This window comes from Pithys albifrons, chromosome 6 (assembly GCF_047495875.1).
Source record: "Pithys albifrons albifrons isolate INPA30051 chromosome 6, PitAlb_v1, whole genome shotgun sequence".
NCBI classification, from domain to species: Eukaryota; Metazoa; Chordata; class Aves; order Passeriformes; family Thamnophilidae; genus Pithys; species Pithys albifrons.
The window spans coordinates 53,718,190-53,737,784 of NC_092463.1; the positions used below are offsets into that span (position 1 = coordinate 53,718,190).

The following is a 19,595-nucleotide window of genomic DNA, read 5'->3' on the forward strand; positions in this document are numbered from 1 at the left end:
AACAATTAATTTGTGCCTGGGATGGAAAAGAAATAGAAAAAAATCCTGTAACAGGGACAGCAGAATTAGTCCCTCTGCTAGCAGTCTTAGCAACTGCTCAGAGAGGGAAAACACAGTGGAACAAAAGACAGCCTCCAGCGGGTTGCTTTCCCAGCTCCCCCAAATCATGGGTCTCTTCTCATTTTCACAGACAACAGGCCCCCAAGTTGCAATTCCCAAGAGAACAAAACATGCACATTATTATTTGACACTGCACCAATATACGAAAAGTCAGTAGACATTTGCTCAGTCTGCAGGTGAAGTGACTTTCACAGCAGTTTTAGACACCTGTGTGTGAAACAAGCAGCTGTATCAGAAAGAGCTGAAGCATGAAAGTTCAGCGTTAATGCTGAAACAGCTCAGGTGTCTCTGAACTGCCCCATGTTGTCTCTAGACTAACACTACACTTCTTGAGCAAGATTGCATGCTATGCTGTCAGCAATTCAGTCCCTGCCATTCTATTGTAAGTGCTTTAAAACAGAGTCTGACCCCTAAGACGCTCAGAAAGACTCAAAACAGTGAAGAAACTGAGCAAGCCCTTTCACATGCTTCTGCTTAACTGGCTATGGCCAAGCAACCGACCACTGGTTCAAATGCCTTTCTGGGCACACTGACTGAGAAACAGATTTTCTCCAAGTCGTAAGACTCTGTGTTAGGCTGATACAGCTGTTCATTCTAGTGAGAAAAGTTTGATTTCTTCAGCTGCTCTTGAGCAGAAGCTGTGTCAGAATCATTAGGCCATTTACCCAACAGGTTTGTATCCATAATTAGCAAAGCCCATGATTTTTAGCAAACTTGTATATATACAATTGAGATAATTTGCCTCAAGTTTTAATTCACATTATTTCCATGCAGACCAACACAGAAAGAATAGAAACCATACCCAAACCAGAAAAAGACTATTTACTGAGCAGTATGAAAAGTACAATATGCCAGCACCTGCCAAGGGTCTCTCTCGATGGTTGCTTATGATTATAAAGGTAAATTATTTGCTTGTGTAAAATAATAATTAGAAAAAGTAAAGGTCTTTCATCCAGCTATAAACCTGGCTGCAAAAAAATCATCAGCATACAGAGTTAGCAGGCATATTCATTGCTTTATAAACAGCAGGCCAGGATAACATTATATAGTTTGCAATCTGTATTTGTTCTATGTGAATCATAGCTTTGCATAATTTTATCACATTCCTGCCAGGCAAAAGCAAACATTAAAAGAAATATTAGAAGCCAGCCAGTTAAATATCCTAGAAGAAGAAAAAATCCCGCAACTACATCCAAATTGTAATGACCAATGAGTGTTATTTTATCAGTTTGATTTGGCAGCTTGTTTGTTGTTTTTTTTACCATACCACTTTAAAATTATTTCTAGTATGTGATTGGTTTATTTTGATTGGTCTGATATTGTTACAATGTGCTAAAGCACTGATACAACTGCCTGGAATTTTTATATATGACATGATTGATCAGGTGCAGATAAGAAAGAAAATATTACTTCTAGACACCTGACCTTCAGTGAATCATCTGAGAAGAAGAGAATTTGAATACTGCATGACTTGTACTCAGCAGCAGAAAATGTTACAGGAAAAAAAAAATAATAGAAAAAACACTTACTGAAAATTTCTGCCATTATTAAGAACATTTTCCAGTAAGATTCTTCCTCTTTATTTACCCTGCTGGAAACATTCCTCATCCCTAAACTCTCCTGAAAGAACAAACATGTGCTAGAAAAGCTATGCAACACCCCACCAGACCTGCTGAGATCTAGACCTTTACATCTCTCCTACACTACATGATGGCTCTTTTCTGAAACTTCAGGACTTGCAGCTATTGAAAGGGATCTTTCCTTCTCCACCAGGCTGGCAGTCAGTGTTCAGCATGGGCAGAGCAAACAGTGTCTCAGCCTTTGGCACCTGCCTCAGGTCAGCGCCGGCTCTGCTCTGTTCTCCTCCCTCTGTGCAGGGACCACACAGAGCAATAGTGGAGCAGAAGCAACCTCAGGAGCAACCCTCACTACCTCACACAGTAGTGTGGGAGAAATTGCGGTGACTTGGGACCATGTCTTTGAATCTGGGATGATGAAAAGTTGGCTTAACCCAATAATTCTTCTCTAGGTCCCCTTACCATGCCTCATCTATTGTGGCTCCCCAGTGTAGTCCCTCCTCACAAACAATGAGACACACACTGCCAGTGCCTCTCACATCCCTGCCCAGTGTGTACTGTAACCTGACTGATCCCCACTGCTTCCTAGGCTCTGCCCCTGCTCCTGCCTGCCTCCTTACAGCTGGAGCCCAACGGAGTCCCATCCCCTGTGGTGCCTCAGCCATTGGGACCTCCATGGTCAAAAGAACATTCCTACAAGGCCCCACCACAGCTAAGTACTGCTGTTTCTTCCCTGTCATACAGTCTGTAAGGCTCATCTCCCACGTCTCATCACCCGAAGGACAGTACAAGAGAAGAAATTAGAGATGCAATCATGTGGTTTACTCAGCTCCACAGGTTTTTTTGACACTAGCTGTCTCCCACATACTGAAAAATCCCAAACTCCCACTCAAGCCTCTATAATATCCATGAGAGAGAAACTGGGCATGAAGATGGGAGAAAGGAGCTTAGACATATTTCCTCACACCCACTTCTTTGCTCTAAATATACAGGAATTTAAGCTTGCCCCCAATAAAAAAAAAAAACTCCATTCTAGGAAATGGCTCCTCAACTCTCCCCAATTTAATCCCTGTTATATTTTCCTTTTAAAAGAAAAAAGCAAGGGGGAAAAAAGACCTATATAGAGCTATCCATTTGGCAAAAGTAGCTTGCTATTGCAAAGAATTTTCCTCTGAACTATTTATCTTAAAGCACGTCAGAGCAGCCATCAAAGGCAGCCGTGGCATCAGCGGAGTGCACACTGTGCACACTGTCACTTACTGTGATTGAAAGGACAGTATGTTTTCAAACAACTGCACTTGTGTGAAGTGTCATCAGATCTGACTGCTTAATCCCGATTAAAAAAGAAAAAAAAAGTAAAAAGGGCTTTTCAATGCAGAGGTGAGACTACACTGATGACATTGTCCAAGAGTAATTTTATAGAGACAGTGGATAATCACAGCAGCCATGAGTGACTAGATTAGTGACAAGGGTGCATCTCGGAGTCATCACCATATTGAACGTGCAGTGTGCAATACAGTACAAGTCGAAGATGAAAACCAAGGAGAGATGGTTTAGAAGTCCCATCTAGCAACAAGCAAGATTCACCAGGAGAGTTTGTACTTTGCAGATTGTTTTCCCTTTCCTATGGCATGCTACAAAAATTCAAGAGTCAGAGGAATCCAAATCAAAGAGAAAATGAAGTTCTACAAAGAGGTTCCTTCAGAGGAATCCTACTAAACTCCAGCAAAAAAGCAAACTCCAAAGAAAAAAAGCATGAAGTCATGTAATCTGTTGTTCAGGAAATTTAGTGATACAGAAAAAAAGTTAGAATATATACAGCAAAGAATAATTTCAGATTGGCACAGAGGTGAACTGAAATATTAGATGACCTATTTTTCTGTTTATGATTTAAATATGAGGCATTAACTGCTTTTACCAATTAGGACCGAAGTACTGATCACTGCACAAAGTCACTTAAAAGTAACATCAGACTCTCAGTAACACCACGAAAACAGTGTTCTGCCTATGTGTGATAAGAAGGCATTTAAATTTGTTCATTTACAAAAGTTCATCTGTTTGGGACCTAACCAGGAAACGTACAGCATCTTGATAATTCATCACGTTAAGGAGAGTGTGACTCCAGCAGACTTTGTTCTATTCTGCTTCATGTTATCTCCCTGCACATTCCCAGGGCTATGCTATAAAAGATTGCAAGGTGACAGAATATGTTCATGCAGCCTCTAAGTGCTACTTTGCAGGATTCATTGTACTCTGCTACCCTGAGGCACTAAAGTGTTTAATGATGTTGCTGTATGTCATTATTTAGTACTCTCTAAGTGGATCTTATAGGAAAGCATTCTAAATTATAAATTGAGAAGTTAATATTAGTGAAGAGAAAACATTAAGAGATAGAGTTTGGTTTTTTGGTTACCTACACAGGTGGGTACAGTTTCAAAGTCTGCCAGAACTGCTCATGACTGCTATCAAGCCTGTAATCCCTGAAATGGTCTAGCCCTGCCCAATCCAGACCAACAAGACTGGAAGAGTATCTTCTTTGCTGGTGTTTGCCTTCTGCTCTTACCTATAGAAATGGTCAAAAGAAAACTCAGACTTTTTTTTTTTTTTACACATTTGCTTTCCAGGGCTTCGTATAAATGCGATATTACACATCATAACTATTCCATTAACCAGCATTTTTATTAAGTAACTATTAATTTCTATCAATGCCATGTTCTCTAATGGTCAGAGTAATTTCCTTGCTTCCAGCTATTATTTGTCATACTCTTCTCTGCACGCATGTATGTGTGTTTCAGAGTCAGACAGAGAGAGATATGGGGGAAAAAGAGAAGAGGAAGAAGGCTGGAAAGTGGGGGGTCACTGAATAAAAGTGGAAATGAGCCGCAGAATTATAGGCACAGCTCACAGTGACACCTAGAGTCAATCCTAATACTTCCCCAATGTAAATCCTTGTGCTCAGGCTCCCTCCCTCCCCATTCTCTAAAAACTTTATTTATAGCTGCAACTGAGGTTTCTGTCTCCAGCTCTACCTCTGGCTTAATTGAAAAACAACAACAACAAAACAAACAAAACAACAAAACAAAAACGAAAAAACAAAGCCAAACCTGAACACAAAAATCCAGATAGCCCATTTCAGCAAAAATGTCACAGCTGTTTCCAATAAAGCTAGAGAAATCTGAAGAGATTGCCAGCACTAACAACTTCTTAACAACAAAATGGAGCACTTTGAAGATTTGGAGAAGAAACATGGGAATTCAACACAGAGATAACCCTGAAGCAGACATTTATTAATTTCCTCATTAGGAAATCCTCTTAATTTAGCCATATGTGAAGTTTCTTAAAAGTGCCATCTGTGTGTGCTAAATAGAAGTCCTTAAGAGTCTGATTGCTCCAGTCTGATGGCCTCCATGTGCTCTGCATGAACTTAGGCACCCACAGGCCTGAATTCCCAACAACATGCAGCAGGGGCAGTGCACCTCTCTGAGCCCAGAGGATACCTCATGTCCTCCAACCCCACCCTTCTTACTGGTGGTTCCTATCAGCAATATCTATGAAAGTGGGTTATGTGGATCATCTTGATTCTTGCTATTACCCACCTACGAAATTTAGATTGCAAACTAACCAAGACTTAAATATTCATGTCTAGATGTCCATGATGCCAAATCCTTGCAGAGCAGCAAGAAGCCTGAAAATACAGCTAATGGGATTCATAGAATCAAAGAATTGTTTGAGTTGGAAGGGGCCTTAAAGATCCTCCTACTCTAACTCTCCTGCCCTGGACAGGAAAACCTTCCAATAGACCAGGGTGTCCAAAGCCCCATTCAACCCGGCTTTGAACACTTCTAGGGATAAGGGCATCCACAGCTTCTCTGGGCAACTTGTTCCAGTGCCTCGGCATCCTCACAGTAAAGAATTTCTGCTATATATGTAACCTAAATTTCCCTTCTTTCAGTTTGAATCCAATAATCCTTGTCCTATCACTAGAATTCCTCATAAATAATATTTGTGATTGTGATTAATAAAAAAATTGAAACTAATTTTCAATTTCTTCTCTAGAAAAAGAATACAAATAAAAACATAAGTGTCAGCAAGTAATTTGATCAATCCTTCTGACCACTGAGCCGTTATTCAGGCCTTAGTGACTGAAAAAGACAGTATTTTGTCCCTTTGACTTTGAATGTCTGATTAAGTGAAAGAAATTCATCTAATTAAGATATCCACAGGATCATATTCAGTTTTTTTGTGATTTATTGCAGAATTTTAAAAGTTAACTTTGTTTTAGTGTGACTTTTATATATTAAAATTCAGAACCATCTGCACAGACTTTATCCATGCATATTTCAAACTCTGAAAGAGCTCAAGTTTGAATTAGTGCTGATGTGTGGACATTGCTCATCATTAACACACTGTACGTGTGCCCAGAAGAAAGGTCAAGGGATCCTGAAATATAAAAAACTCTCAACTGACACGTGCTACAGAATAATGATGTTGGGCCATGCCAGTTTATATACCTGTTTGTGAAATGAGCAGCTAGCAGAAAGAAAGAGGGCAGAGGGTGGTCCATAACGGGACAACTTTACACAATGAGCTTTGCATCTCACTGTTGGTTAGATTTTGGAAAGCTATACCAAATAGCACTGTTAAAACTTGAAAATGACCAAGTGGGTTGGGTACAAACCTGAAAAATAAATAAATAAAGGAATACCCAGCATCTGTTGCTGTGTAACACCTTGGATTTTGTATTAATAGTCTGAACGAGGAGTAAAGGAGAAAAGACTATAACCTTTTCAAATCAACATGGTTTTCCTATAAACGAGCTACATTTCGAAGAACACGATTTTTATTTGAAAGAAATCTAGGAAAGCTCGCTAGGTTTATTTTCTGAAGCAACTCTTACAATGGGCCTTTTCTCAACCTCATAAATTTTAAGCTGGGCTTTCTAGGCCTACGTCTTTAATTATATAATGTTCCTCTTAATACAATCAAATGGTATTTAAGGCCTTACTAGTTAGTATCTGTTATGAAGAGAAATTCACACTAACAGACATTGGTCAGCTCAAACTTGCTTTTTAAAATAAAATTTATAAAACTTTTGGCTCCCTGAATGTCATAGAGACAAGAACAGGTCATATCCTGCTCAGCATTTCAAGATCTCCAAAAGAGCTCCGAACCTCTGCTCCTCTGGGCCATACATACCACTGGCCTCCACTTCTCTATAGGCAGACAAGTGTTCTTTCTTTCTATGCCTCAGGCACTGGCAATACAGCTGCAAACAGCACATGCCTCAGCTCTGCATCTGTGATGTGCTTCAGTGAACACAGCCAAAGCACCAGAAGCCAACTCCGCTTACCCAGTCTGTCATGGGTGGCCAATTCCTGGGGCACATACTGTAAAAAATTGTACACTGCTTTTAGCATGAGCAAAGATTAACAGTATTAAGTAATTCTATTTTCTACCATAGCACTAATTTTCTGATTATCAAGATGAATACCTTTTTTTTTTTGTTTCAAAAAGGAAAACAAATGGCTCCTATGTAAACACAAGGTATTTTAAAAGTAGGCATTTAGATATGAACAGCGTTACCAAAACTGGTCAAGATCATTCCTGTGATGGAAACACACAGTTTAAAAATTTTTGTACCTTCCCCACCCAGTAAAGTTGAGAGGTATTGAACTATCTCTGATCAGATAAACAGTGACAATATTCTTATTAATTGCACATGATAATGAGGTGCCCAAAGAACACAACTACAAACTATGACACAGCCCCAGACATTGAGTTTGTTTCAAGGAAAGGAAAAAAATATGTAAAAATGAATGGAGTTTTTGGGTCCTCAAACCAATTCAATTTATATAGCCATTTGCTGGTTTCTTGTAGCCTCGTTATGCTGTGTGCTGAAGGAATCTGCAACGATATGGAACTTCTCATGGTCCTGAATTATCAGTCCATTAACCTAGGAGAAGTGTGTGCTCTCTGCTTATCCCGCTCTGAGAGCCCCCAGTAAGGACACACAGAGACCACCGGTGAAGGCAGGAACAAAAAGGAAGTTTAATCAGGGGTACAGGCTTATTTGGACTTTGGAGGGATACAAACTCACCAATAAGGGACAAGGGGGGGGAGTCTGGCTTTGGGCCAATAGGAATAAGGGGATTTACATTCAGTGGGAGGGGGTATCAGGTAACATGAGGTCACTGTCCTTCTCCCAGCCCCCTGGCCTGGCAGAGGGTTATGGGAAGAAAAAGGAATGACAATGCAGTTTTTACATGAAGTACACTCAAACCACATTAAAAACATCTGCTGTTAAAGCATTCTCAGTGGCTGGTGGATTTTCTTCATCAGCCCATTTCTGACATGACATTCTCCAAGCCATGTATTGAGAATGCATTGCTACAGCCATTATATACAGTTCCCAAGCAATATAACATCTCCCTTTCTGTGAGCCACACACTCTCTGTGTGTTGATTGCATGAGCTGAAATGAAGACAGGCCAATACAATCACACACACCATGACTCTGACACCTTGGCCCCATACACTACAGCCTCAATTACAATGTCATCACTGTCAAAAATCTCCTGCTGCATTCCCTGTCAGTAGACAGGACAAGTGAAGGCAGCAGAATGGTGGGACAAAGCTCAATGTTCCTCCAAACCTCAGCATGGCTCAACAATTACCTTGTGTTCAGTTTAGACCAGGCTGTGGCCTCCGCTTCACAAGGGAATAGGTATGGAAAAGGAGGAGAGCAGTGAGGAAAGAGTTTGGAGTCCCTGTCCTCAGTTACACCAATTTCACTTTGCCCAGGAATCGATGAACTGGCCATATCCAAAAGATGCCTGTGTTTTAAAAGATGTGACTTAAAATAAACCACCCAAAGGAATGAAGCAGCAAATAAACCTTAATTTTCCATTCAGATTCATACCAACTCTGGTTTCAGACTTCTTTCAAACACTTCCTATCTTCTGCCTCTGAGCATTTCCCTCAAAAATATCCACCTAATCAAAAAAAACACAGAAAGTACCCAGAGACCATTACACACAGACACATGTGTGACAAGGAATATCACCAGTCTTTCTGAACTGGTCATTAGAAAGACAATATTTAGGATCATCTAGATCCTGCCCCTGAAGTTTGAAATATGTGTATGTTTACCACATTATATTCCTTGACAAAATCATACGGGACACACTGAAACCATTCACAGCGGCTGAATGAGGATCTGAGCACTTGGGTTGATATACAGACTGTGAAAAGGTACAAATTAGCATGTCATTTTCACTTCTTATATCCTCTAGTAGGCACACAAACAGGGTTCTAAAACTGCCTCTCTTCCATATAATTTTCATGTTCACAAGTTTCGAACATTTCTAGCCTGGGAAGTTCATTGAAACATCTTTCCCATTTTTGTGCAACAGTGAAATGTCAAGAAAGGTGGAGCATCAAACATTACCCTCAATCTCTGACCATATTATAAGGTCCAGTTCAACTGGACACCCTTTGATTTTTGACCAATTAAATTGTCAACCTGCAGGAATTCAAAATGTGTGCAACTGCCAGACATGGGATCTAGGGAGAGCATGCTGCTCAGGTGAACACTCTGACCACAGGTTTACTTCTTTCCCTTTGAAGTAGGCTGTCATCCATTTGGAGGGAAAATGAAGTGTGAAATATAGAAGCTTTACAACATGTAATGAATGTGACAATTTAGTTAAAGATGATTTTCAGAAGCCAAGAGCAGAGTTTCAAATTAAATTCCTTATCAGTGGTCACCATGACAGAGTGTATATTTAGGAAATTATTTATCCAACATGATATAATTAATTGTAATAGTAAATGTTCTGTAAGTTCTGTGTGGCATTCTAGGCACTGACCAAATAATAGTTGAAACTCAAACCAGTGGAAGCCTATTGTTCATATATGTTTTACTAGGTGTTCACTTAGGAGGTTCCTAGAAGAGAAAAGACCAAATAAAGTTGATCAAATATTTTGAATTTTCTATATTTTGGTAGAAAATAATATATTGCTCTTTGATTAGTTTAGAGAATAACAGAATTTTCCAAGTCTGTTTCTTCCAAAAATAAAACTACATTATTGTAATGCCTGACCAGTTCTGCTCCTTGGTTGCAGTGCATTATGTTGGCTTTTTGACATCCTTGCTAAAGCTCCATGGTCCTGTTAAAGAAACAATTAATTGTATGCATGTGTATCTACATAGACACATTAATATTGCCTGCTGCTACCTGCCCAGAGGGACTGAGAACTTACAAGAGTTTACATGAAAAGGAAAATATCTTTATCTCAACTTAATAAGTATTGCACCTTTGAAGCTTCAAGAGAGGTCTGGGAAGACACAATTCTGCATGAAATAACCAGCACGTGATTGCTCATTTGAGTTTCAGAGATCAGAATTTCTGTAACATTTGTGTCATGACTGGTGGCAGCAGCATGAGGTGTACCTGTTCCCCTGCCTCAGCACAGCCATGAGAAGCTGAGGAAGGACGAGACTCCTTCAGCGCAAGCACCAGGTCTTCTAGCTTTGTTAGACTGAGTGAATGAAGGCTGACTCACAAGTCTGCTGCAGATCATGATGGGAGGGTCACTGCCAGTTAAATGAGAGTTTCTCCTGCTCAGCCACAGCATCCATGTTCATCCACAATTATAGTTAATCTTGAGTATTATGAGACGTAACCTGAAGCTTTTTAGCAATGAACTTTCAATTTGAGCTAAGGTTGAGAACCTTCTTGCAGCAAGGAGACAGTTTCTGCACAGTAACAGCATGCCTGTTCTCCATGCTGTTTTACATTCCCCATAGGATCTCACAGGACTTAGCTCATGGGATAGAACTGTAAAAAGTGTTTCTATTATAGCCAGGCTGAAAACTTGTCCTTTCTGGCACAGAGTACTCAATTCAACTGAAATTGCCAAGTACAAGTCACCTGTGTCAGGATAGTACAGGGACACCCAAGTTCAGTGTCTAAAAAGCAGTTATATAAATATAAAAATTTAGCTTGGTGGAGAAGCTTTTTTCTCTCTCACCACCCATCTAAAAGATTAATCAGATCAATCATGGCACATTTCTTTACAGAATTCAGTGACTTAAGTGCTACAGACATTAGCAACATTTCAATCTCCTGTCTCCGATCCTGAAAACATCATCTGTTAGGTTTTTGGCAAGGCTATAGGAAAATTGAGCTCCTTAAAAAAACAGGGAACATTTCAGGAGATACCAGTGTCAATCTTTCACTTGCTCTCCCTACCTCTCTGCAAAAATTTACATAGAGTGAAAAATATGGAAAACTGGCATGGTTGGTGGCACTTTATAAAACATCATTCAATACTAAAAAGCTATCAGGGAAGGAAGGTTACTGAGCACTATACTGATAAACTTATCTCCTGCTTTCAGTAAAGATCCATGAAGAAGCTACATGTTAAACCACTACTGTACTACCATGGAATATGCATATGGAAAAAAGGGGAGAAGAAAAGCCACAATTTTATTAAAAAGTGCAAAGACAGTGGCCTCACCCAACTTTGAGCACTAGCAGTTCTGAAAAAACCCTCTTTAAATTCAGATTATTTCTCATTTGCATTTGCCATTACTGGGATTTTTTTCTACAAGGTCCAATTAAGAAAAATATTTCTTTTCTACAAGGCAAATTTATCAAAAATTCAAATAAACTCTTTGATGCATTTTCTGCATAAACTAATCATGAATAAACATAATTCTGTTGCTCTAAGAACAGATGCCATCCTGTAGCTCCCTGCCCCCGACAGCTCTGCTCTCCAATCATAAAGGAGAAGGAAATTGTTTGGCCAAGTTTACAGAATGAACCATAAATCATAGGCATCTTTGCCAAAGCAAACTCATGTTTCTTTTATGAAACAATTTCTCCTAAAAGAATTTATATTCATTTTTTATATATGCATTTTTTATAAAATACATAAGGAAAGTAGAACATACTGTTCTGTTTCTCCTTTAGAAATGCTTGGTATTTTTCAGTTCTGGTTGAGAAAGCAAACATTTGCATTTTCACATGGCTTTCTGAAGCTAGTTGCATGGACCTAACTGCAGTACTTTGATGGATATGGAGAATATTAAAGTTGCTTTGAGTCATACCATTATTCACAAAAGTACAATTTGTAACTAGAAAACTTATGGGACTTTTGTTGAAGTCAGATGCTGGAAATATGAAGGAAGACTTGTGCACCTTCATAATCATGGGAAAATTTCAAAGCTAGATCCTTTCTCAGAAGTCAAAAATAAAAAAAATCCAGACTCTATGAAAAACATAAAAACAGCCTAGCCATTCCAGGAGTACACAAACAGCAATGCTGTTCAGACAGGCTGGGGCATCTCCCTCTCTTCCCAGACAGCATTCCAGCTTTCAGAGAAAAATCTGACCTGAAAGGATTGTCATGACCCAGAGCTGCTCTCAGAAAGGTGCAGGCAGAACAGCAGAGCATGGGAAGGCTCTGCTGAGCATGGAGGGGACACTGTGGCACAGAGAAGGCTCCACGCCTGTCTGCATTCCTCCATCTCATCTTCCACTTACCCAGCAGGGCACACTGCTGCTCAGGCTGCTTTGAGCAGCAGCTCTGGAGAAAACTCGGAACTGTCCTCAGGCTTTGAGTAGAGGGAAAAGAACATATATTTGAAGAGGCAGCATATCATCACTGCTATATGTGAAAGTCAGTCACTTCAGTGAAGCTTTCTGGCCTTCTAGACAAGCTAAAGTGCTCAGCAATGCTCTGGTTACGTTACTTGCATCTAGAACATGCCATTGAGACTGTCTCAGTTTACAGAAGGCTGAGTGCTCTTGAGTGTGATCTGCCCTCAAGGGTCCACTAGAGTACTCTTCTAGGGTACATTGAAAGGTTCAGGTCTGGGATAATGCTTTATTTCCTTTGGGAATGCCTTCTTTGACACAGCGCCTCTGCTTTTACTCTGAAAGGACTTCTTGTCATCCTGTCTGATCTGATCTGTTGCTCTGGTTGCTGGGATGGACACTGAGATTCAGTAAGTGGAACAAAACCCTCCTCCATCATGTCCACCAGTCTCATCTCAAAAGGCAGGGCCTTTTGTAGCAGAATCATGGAATCTTAGAACTTCTAAGTCAGAAGGGATGCACAAGGATTGCCAAAGCCCAGCTCTTGGCCCTGCACAGGACAGCCCCAAGTATCAAAGCATGTGCCTGAGAGCATTGTCCAAATGCACCTTTAACTCTGTCAGGCTTGGTGCTGTGACCACTTCCCCAGGGAGCATGTTCCAGCACCCAACCATCTCTTGGGTAAATAACCTTTTCTTAATATCCAACCTAAACTTCCCCTGACACCTTCAGCCATTCCATCATGTCCTGCCACAGAGAAGAGATAAGTGCCTGCCCCTCCACTTGCCCTCATGAGGAAGCTGTAAACTGCAATGACATCTCCCCTCCATCTCCTCTCTTTAGTAGAGTCAGAACTGATCTTAACTTTCCATTCCCCCTTTCTGTCCAGTTTTGAAGTTCAAAGCTTTTCCACAACCAGAAGTTCAAAATTCTTCCTCACATCACATCTCTTTTCCAAGACTTGGCTTGTGTCACTCATCTGCACCTTAGCTCTGTTTCTCTCTAATCAATTCCTTTATTTTCCTACCTTATCATGCTTGCCACTTTATTCCTTTTCTATTCCTTTCATTTTTATGTAACCAATACATCCCAATCCAAAATAGGAGCCCCAGTGTGCTGAGTGCTGTGCCAACACCATGAGAAAGCTGTGTCTGTTGTGAACAGTACAATGCTTTTGCCTTGATTATCCTTACCCTTTGTATCCTATGCTGCAACACATCATTACAGCTATCTGCCACCTCCAGTTCATTAGGATTAAAACCTCTACAGCAAGAACACATTTCAGTTTTAGCAGGTATTAAAACCTTGTCATAGGCTGCATCCTTTCTGCAAAGCAACAAAATTCATGACAATGACACCACGAGAACCTAACACCAGAGACCTGAGGTATCTTCATTTTGCCTTACACTTGTGTAACACCCCATATGAAAGTCACTATTTTTTACACATTTTTGCTTAATTGATTTCTTCAGATGAGACAATGACCACTGGAAATGACAAAGTTGGACTGGGAAAAAAAAGTATTATTTTCTGATAGCACAGTATGTGTGTCATTCAAAGGATGAACAATTTCTGCCAGAGTTTTCATCTGTTTGCCTGTTGTACAAAGCATATGCATTACTCCATTAAATAACTCATGGCCCCATAAATCGTTAACCATGTGTACAGTACATAATTCAGTGATCTGCAAACTGTGTTACAATACACTATTTCAAAGCTTTTCTCAAGTTTAAAAAACCAGCAAAACCTACAAAAAACCTGCAAAGCTTTGTTCACCAAACACTGTGCCAATGACCTTTCTCTCTAGTTTCCATTGCGTGTTTGTTCAGTTAACTGCTGAAAACATTTTAATGTTATATTCAATCCCTGCAAAGTCAAACCCACGCATGACAATCCATCAAAATCAGCCAGATAACAGAAAGCACATTCCGATTCCAGAATTACTGTTGTCTGATTTTAAATGACAGGGTATGAAACAAAAAGAGCACAGAGCTTGATTTTCCACAGCAAAATTAAGCCCAGAGAATGATAAGAAAAAAATCCTTTAGACTGAGATCCTAGAGAAGTGATATGAAATTGAAGAGGACAAGAACACATGCAACAAGACAATTGCATTGTCACATATACAAGCTTTGGTCAAATAAAAAGGTTTCTAAAGGTGTTTATAACAGAAAACTTACTAAAACAGAAATTATGAAACTACTTTCTGACAATTAAAGCAAGGATATGTTTATGCCATTAGGTCTAGATGTACACTCTTTCCCCAGGGTCCATCTCAAATCTAAGGATTAAGTATGAAGGGATGAAATGCTTCAATTATCATAATTCATAACACATTAATAATTAAAATGTATAATTCAGAAGAAACAAAAATTACAATGTAAGACAGCTTCCTTTAGACAAACAGCTTTGTTACCATTCTTAGTCAGCAAAGGAATTACTAAAAAAATGCAACCTAAACCAGATAGTGACGAATGAAAAAGGAGAAACCTTCCAAGATCTCTGAAATTAGTGAAATAGAACTATTGCCATTTAGGAACATCACAGTCATGGCATTTTGCTAACTCAAGTAGGTAAAAACTTTGACAACACACTCCATGTCTCTCTGTATTTTTCTTTCACCAACAAGGACCAAACTGCCACTTTACTGAGCCATCTCTTGGAGGGGACAATGCCAGCCCAGCCACATGTTCTGCACTTCTCACCAGGCTCTTACAAGGCTTTTGTCTTCTGGACTCACAAGGATACCGGGCTGATTTGTATCTCTTTATGACAGTGGAGAATGAAAGCCATGGTCCCAAAGTAGAAAACATATGTCCACTGAAAGGTTTAGAAGTCTTGGCAGAGACTTTGAACCGTATTCTGTCTTCAACAAGGTGGGAGTCAACAGTGAGTAATGTAGTAAGATGTGTCCCAGCTGCTAAACCCCGGGGACCCTTTAAATAAACCTGGTATGCTGGTCATGAGGGTTCCTTCCTCAGAAAAACCCATGAAAGCACTGCCTGTGGGCAAACGTGACCAAGAATTTAACTCAGCAGGACTGGGCACAATCTCTTTGACAAGCACAGATTAAAACAGGTAGTTTCTCACGCTGTGATCCTTTGAGTACTTGGACTCGGAAGGCATGGAATCAACTTTCAGAAGGGATGTTTTCAGGGAGCCAGGCAAAACACAACAGCATAAGCAAGAAACAAGAATATGCAAAAGGAACTCACATTAACTTCAGCAGCAGCAGCTTTTTAGGTGAAAGCACTAAGTGGACAGGTAACAGCACCCAGCGGTTATGAAATACAAGCAAATAATAATATAATTGACAGTCAACCAGAACCTGGAAGAGACAGAAGCCAGCGCTCATCCATGAGGGCCTGTTCTAATACCTATATCCTGATGTACTCCTGCACTACACTAAATTTCCTACAGGCAATGTTCTCCTGCCTGCTGAGATAGACATCAGCTCACTCCTCAGCAGGGTTAAAGCAGCAGTCCTTCTGGCAGTAGGATTAACTAATGCCCAAGGCAGGTGCACCCTCAGAGGTTTTCCTCAGTATCAAAATGCTACTGTGTTTTTACCCACAGGAAAATCTGTCCTGTGCAAAAACTCTAACTTATTTTGACTCCAGAAGTCAGCATCCAAATCCAGAGCATATTCTATGAAGGAAGATAAGGGAGAATTGACATGAAATGCCCAATACTCATATTTGTTCCTAAGGCTAAAGCTTTTTCTTTTTTTTTTTTTTCCAAAAATCTCTACTCTCTCCTTACTTTAGAGTTATAGCACTTATCCAAAGTAAGAAAGGAAAACACATCATGATAAAAAGTCTGCAAACTGCTCCTACATACAGATCTTATTGCACTGCATATTTTTCAGGCTTTATACTATTCTAAAATTATACAAACTAAAGGTTCTATTTTTAAATTAGAAACAAGTCAACCAATATCATATATACACATACATATATTAAATATATTTAAATCATCAAGACAAATTATCACAGTACCTGGACACATTTTACATAATGTACCTCTGATCTAAATCACCACAGAAACTGCTCCATGCCCCTCCTAGCTATTGAGACAGCTATAGAAGGACCCTGAAAAGGGTAGCCAGGATACCGATTGCCAAGTGAAATTCCTGTGCCTGCCGTTAGTGGAAGCCTTGAACAAAAGGGTGCATTTAACGCTGCTTCCTAAACTTTGCCAGATTCAGTCTCAGACAGATTTCTGGCAGCAGTGAGATCCCGAGCCAGGAGCCTGTCGCTGAGAATGACCTGCCCCCTCGTTCCCACGAGCTCCTCCCTTGGGACAGATGCAAGGGACGTGAAAACCCGGCCATTAATGGAGAAACAGAGCGTGGGGCGAGAGCAACTCTCGCACTCAGGGTGAACAACAACTGGGCTCTTTGCACTGCACGACAAACTTCATGGAAAATCCAACAGGATTTAAAGAGCAACACCACAAATTGGTTACACAATACAATCAGCTTCTACAAAATGACTTCCAAGATCTATGAAATTTAGTAAAGAAGGGTGACCTTTCTTTAGGAACTTTTTACTCTGTCTTGTGGACCTCTAACAAACATGCAATTCTGGTTTACATTTTTAGACAGATTTCAAAACCTTATAGAAAACTATAATTGTTTTTCCCAACTGTATGTGGCTTTGCCAGGGAAATTGAGTTTAATTTTATGCAGTCAATAGCAAAAAAAAAAAAAGAAAAAATGCCATTGGCAAGTTAATGCTGCCTGTTTGCAGGGAGGATAAGGTAGAATTGATCCTTAAAGCAGGTGGTATTGGTGTGGTACCTGCTGGAACTCTGATGGGTCACACATGATACTTTACAACTGCAGCTTCAGTTTACAACTTTCAACATGAATAAAAAACAAGAAAAAGTATGCTTTTCATCTCTTCTTATCAACTCCTTAGTACCCTATTTCAATGCTATTTCTAGCTCTGAATATTCACATCCTGCTCCATTTGTACAACTTTCTGTGCACTAGTTACAATCAGTTTTACCCTGATTTCTGAACAATATTTGAATTTTGAAATTTCAGCCACAGATGCAAATAAAATCACCACAAAGTAAAAATAAGACATTAAACAGACTGAAGAAACACAGTTGCTGCTTGATCCATAGGCAGCACATATCCTGTAGCAGATGACACTGAGAGGCAGAGCACATTGTACACATCTTGTGTGGAGTTATTTCATCTTTGCATGCACTTAAAAAGAAATGGATGATGCAATCCTACACTGAAGGTGCGTGGTTCAAATATTAGTCATGCTGATATTTCAGAACTTGTAACCAATGACAATTCTACCACCATTAAAACACTGAAAATTCTGAAGGGCACTTTAGAATAATAAATGTTTTAAAAGATCCCTAAGAAAAAAACCACAATGATATATTTTAATTTTTAATAAATATGCAATAACATTGTTATTTCTAATTTCTGAATAAAATTGCAAAATGTCAATGTTATACCTTGGGACTTCAACATCAATGATAATAATGTATGTAATTTCTGATGCCATATTTTGCAGTGAGGGTTTTTTCTTTTAAACAAACAAACAACAACAAAACAAAACCAAAAAATAAAAACCCCCCACACGTGAATGGATGCAAGGAGAAAAAAAAATCACTACAGTATTCTGTAAACTCCTTGAAATAGAAATGTCTCTTCTGTAAACTAAAACAGAACGGACATATAATACAAGAGATTTCTATAGGAGGATATTCCTACCTGGCATTTTGACTCTATTTACAAAGGAACAAAACCAAGGAAATTTTAGTAAAGTCTCCTAATCCATAGGATGACATGAATACTATGTGATGCAACTAGAATTTTACTAGAGGGTAAGTAATGATACTCTGGCATGTCTATGATCATCCTAATAGGTGACTGTGATACATTATGAATGTGAAGTGTCTGTGGTGTGCTGTGACTACAGATGGACTTTTATCTGTTCTGATTCTGATGTGACTGCAGTGGCACTGCAAAGCCCTCAGTCTTTGATGTGACTTTATTGCCGTAGCTGTGGCATTGCTGCGATGTCACAGGCAGTCTTCTGCATTATTTTGACATTTATATATACATGCACAGTGTGAAGACAGAGTTTCAGAGTTTAAGCAGTCCTGGTGAATTCTAGAGGCTTGGTAGCTCTATAAAAGTGTTACACCCCTTTTAATTCTGTAAATATTTTATGAAGCATTTCCAAATACAGGGTAAGAAATTAATATGGCTAAAAGGGCTGGGGTTTGTCACCCAGACTTTCATGGATATTTAAATGTGCAAAAATGCTAACACATGGGGTTATCTTTTAAATTATTAAAAAAGTATTTAATTTAGCAGCAGTGTAAACTATCGTTAGTAAAATACATTTACCCTCCAATTTAGAGTGTGTTCTAGAATTGAGACCATCAGAGTCACATTTTTGGGGAATAGTATTTCAAAAGGAGGTTAGAACATCTGAAAGGCACACATTAAATCATACTATTTAAAAAATAGAATAACAATTAGTTTAGCTCATTCTAACATTTGCAGAAGAGGGATGAAGTTAAGCAAAAATTATAGCGTCTAATAATGTTACTAAAATACTAGAGACTGCAGACTTCTGCATAACTCTGTCATCTTTTGATATTAAAATTTATTTTTGTCGTTTCTGCTGCAGGATTTTCAAATTCTGTAAGGTTTTCCATTTTTCACTGCCAAAATCCCATAAAACTAGAGGTCAAAAGTGACTCTCCTGAATATAAACCTTTCTGAGATTAATCTTGAGGAAACAATTATTCACTTTCACAAAACCAGAAGAGAAACTTTTTAGAAAAGGAACAAACTTTTGCCAACGAAAAAGTTCCAACTGGCATAGTAGAAAACGTGATGAGAGATAAGCTAAACTAACTGTTTTGCAACACCTAGATAAACAAAATTCTACACAAATTTATCTTCTAGGATCTGTGATTCTCAATTGTAGTGCAGCACAAGAAACATCCTGGTAATTGTCAACTTGAGAAGTTTCAGTACATTACACATAAACACTCTGAGGCCACATTTACAGCTAATGTAAACTTGCACAAATGTAAAACCACAATATACCGAACTCAATGCATACATAAAATATGAAATAAAATAAATCGGGCTAATGTACAATGACTGAAGTCAGTTCCTTGAACTTCATGTGTATTCCATAAAATACAGATTACATACATTTTTTATTTTTAATCATATTGTATTTGAGACCTTAAAAAGCAATTCAGAGAAAGCATTGGCAGGCTTGGGTCTCTTAGTGCCTGCTGGA

General features: G+C 39.2%; 1 long non-coding RNA gene across 2 annotated transcripts in view; it reads right to left on the reverse strand.

The window, feature by feature from the left end:
- Window positions 1–19,595, reverse strand: part of LOC139673712 (uncharacterized) — a 170,341-nt gene that overhangs the window by 125,502 nt on the left and 25,244 nt on the right. Inside the window, exon 1 of one of the 2 annotated variants that reach the window (XR_011698182.1) lies at window positions 16,299–16,437. The exons of the other annotated variant lie outside the window; for it this stretch is intronic. This is a non-coding gene — a long non-coding RNA (uncharacterized lncRNA). Of the gene's footprint in view, window positions 1–16,298; window positions 16,438–19,595 lie in introns of those variants that run through there. 2 annotated transcript variants of the gene reach the window in all.